Here is a 3,631-nt window from a genome sequence, read left to right on the forward strand (position 1 = left end):
ATTTAAATTTTAACTGGAGTTTCTGCATGCCATTTTTCTTGGAGCAACTATTGAAACGCTACTTAGTGATGAGGAGGTCTGGTCCGACTACACAAGACTAACAACTCCAAAGGACAATACCTTTTGATCCGACCGTTGGATCGTGCAAAAATATTTATAGTAGTTTCTAGAGGCCATTTTCCTTGAAGTAGTTATGGAATCGCTTCTCGGTGATGAGGAGGTCTAGTCTAGCCAAACTAGAATAACGACTCAAAAGGGTTAAACTTTTGATCTGACTATTGGATCGCACTAAAATTTTAACAGGAGTTTCAAGAGGCCGTTTTCCTTGGAGTAGTTATGGAATCGCTACTCGGTGAGGAGGAGGTATTGTCGGTCAGACTTGAGTAATGTCTCAAAAGGCCTTTAACTTTTGATCAGATCATTGTATCGCCCTTAAATTTTTACAAGAGTTTCCACAGGGTGTTTTCCTTAGAGTAGGTATGGAATCCCTACTCGATGACGAGGAGGTCTTGGCGGTCAGACTTAAGTAACGGCTCAAAAGGGTCACAACTTTTGATCCAACCGTTGGATTGTCTTCAAATTTTTATAGAAGTTTTTGGTCGCTGATTTCTTTTGTGTAGCTATGGAATCAGTAATCGATGACGAGGAGGACTTGTTGATCAGACTTGAGTAACAACTCAAAATAACCATCACTTTTGATCAAATCGTCGGATTGTGAAATTTTTTTTACAAGAGTTTCCGGAGGCCGTTTACCTTGTTGTAGCTATGGAATTGCAACTCGATGATGAGGAGGTCCGATCTGCAGACGAGAGTAATAGCTTAAAAGGGTTGTTGTAACCTAATTTTTGATTCACTAAGATTTTCTTGAATGTTATTTTATTTCTATTATTATTCATAAAAATTCAAAAAAATTTAAGAATTTTTTTTTTAATTCAAAATATATTTTTCTCAAGTCAACCGCATCTTTCCATAAAAACCGATTTCACCGGGTCAATATGGGTCAAACCATGTCGACCAGGGTAAAAAATGAGTTTTCATGACGTTTCGGGTCAAAACCGTCATATTTCATAAAAACCAATTTCACCAGGTCAATATGGTTCAAACCATGTCGACCAGGGTAAAAAATGAGTTTTCATGATGTTTCGGGTCAAAACCGTCATATTTCATAAAAACCAATTTCACCAGGTCAATATGGTTCAAACCATGTCGACCAAGGTAAAAAATGAGTTTTCATGATGTTTCGGGTCAAAACCGTTATATTTCATTTTTCATAAAAACCAATTTCACCAGGTCAATACGGGTCAAGCCATGTCGACCATGGTAACTCAGATGTAAATCTCCTTTTTAGGGTTAAACGTCGATATTTTAGACAAATCTTCTATTTTAAGGGATTGATGTTATTTTTAACGTGTCTCCTATTTTTAGGGATCGATATTAACTATTTAAAAAAAAACAAAATTGCAAATAAGCTCAAAATATAATATCATTTGAAACAAATAAAAAACACACAAGTAAGGGTAACCTTTCTCTTGAAAGGATGTTTTAAGGGTGGTGTCTACCTTCCTTTAATCATAACTAACCTAGTACCCGAATCTCTGGGACCAGTGTCTAATTTGGGATTTCTAGTTCCCTTATATTATTAGATGGCGACTCCAATAAAATCTTCATTCCCCCCAATAAAAAAAAATCTTTTTGTTAAATAAAAAAAAAAAAGTGGAGTTGCCGCCCGACGTCGTGTATCAACAGAATGGCGACTCCACTAGGATTAGGGTTGAACCAACTGCTTGTGTGTGCTTTTCATTTTTTTTTATTGCTATTTATTTTTTGAGCATTTATTTTATTTGCGCTATTTATTTTATGCAATATTTATTGTAAATCATTTCAATTTCTTAGATTGCATATGCATGCATGTTATTTATTTGTGGCAAGTGTGACTTATGTTCACTGATGCTCGTTTGGACTTTCTCTTAGATCGTAACTCACCCTATGCAACTAGTATTGTGGAGTTTTTCTCTCATATTCATGTTATTTAAGGTTAAGAGGTTGATTACTCCATGGGTAATTCGGGCAATCTAAGAACCAAAGAAAATCTTTAAGAATAGAATAAAATGAGCCAAATCTTATGAGCTAGATCCTATCAATTAGGATATACCTTTTAGAACACAAAAAAATGTCAATGCATTAACATACATGTTCATATACATTTCATATTCTCATTAAATCTCCACCGATCCTTATAGGAAGTGTGAGATGGAAAAACCCATTACTGTTGAGGAATTTTTTACCAGATCAGAATTGAACCAACATGATGAAGGGGATTGTTTGCCATCAGAATATGGCATCAAATTTCTCCCCTAAATTGTTCAAGTTCCTGTAGGTTAGGAGTCCTCGGTGAGAACTTTCTTAAGAGAATCTGATCTGGTTTGTTCCTCGTCATAAGTTAAAGGAAAATTTGAAACAAATAATAAGCATGCATAAACCATATGGCATTTTTGCATTTCATTTAGTTTACTTTCATTCATTCAGGTTGAAATACAGGTCCCCCAAAAGGCCATAAAACTCATTACACTCGACTAGGAAGGAAGATAATGGAGAACGAAGAAAGAGTCCATCTAGAGGCTCATTATCAAAGAGAGTTGGAGAACATGAAAAACGATATTACACGACTTACAAGTCTACTCGAGCAGGCTCTAGTATCCAAGTCTAGGGAGGATAACTCTACTCAGCTGGAAGTTGCAACTCCATCTGTATTTATGCCAACAACTCCTTTTGTATTCACATCTCAAAATTTAGGGGCAAATCCCTCTTCATTTGAACAACAATTCACTGCCAATGTTCCACCAGCACAAGTATTAGTTACTGTAAACCTGGCAACTGATGACCCACATAGGATGAAATTCTCTAAATATATCATTATGATAAATTAACTGTTCTGGAAGAAAGATTGAAGGGCAAAATTGCTTGACCGCCTTTTATGATCGGCTTGTTTTAACTCGCAAGTGCATGAGTGTGCGATGTAGCAATTAACTTAGTAAGATCGAGGTCATATCCACAGAGAGCTAAATCTGGAAATTAAGCTAGGTAACAACAAAAAAAATCAAGAGAAATTAAATTAACAATAACTTAGTTCAAAATAATTGATGGATTTGTTTTCAAAGATGAAAAAGTATAAATAGATTTTAAAAGACAAGAAAAAGTAAGTCTTGGTCCAAATCAATTTTAATGGTGATGTATTGGTGATTTCTTCAACATATATAAGATAACTCAACCTAATATCAACGATGGTAATATTAGATCGGAAGATATTATAATGAAGTTTAAAAAGATGAAGATTAATTATTGCTTAAGAATGAACAAGTACTTTCAAATTAAGTAATCTCTATACCAAAACTAAGGTTTGTGCATAAAAATTCAAGATTATAACATTACCTAAATGATTTCTAAATTTCTTTGCAATAATAAAACATTCATGAAGAAAATGAGAAGATAAACATTAAGATTCATTCATATCTTAAAGAACTCACCTCAATCACCATCATCCTTGATTTGGATCCAAGAAAGAGATTAGCCAACCATGATTATATATAAGAACACTTTAATAAATATGAAATAACTTGAATCAAATTGAAAT

The sequence above is a fragment of the Populus alba genome, chromosome 19 (genome assembly GCF_005239225.2).
Source record: "Populus alba chromosome 19, ASM523922v2, whole genome shotgun sequence".
Taxonomy (NCBI): domain Eukaryota; kingdom Viridiplantae; phylum Streptophyta; class Magnoliopsida; order Malpighiales; family Salicaceae; genus Populus; species Populus alba.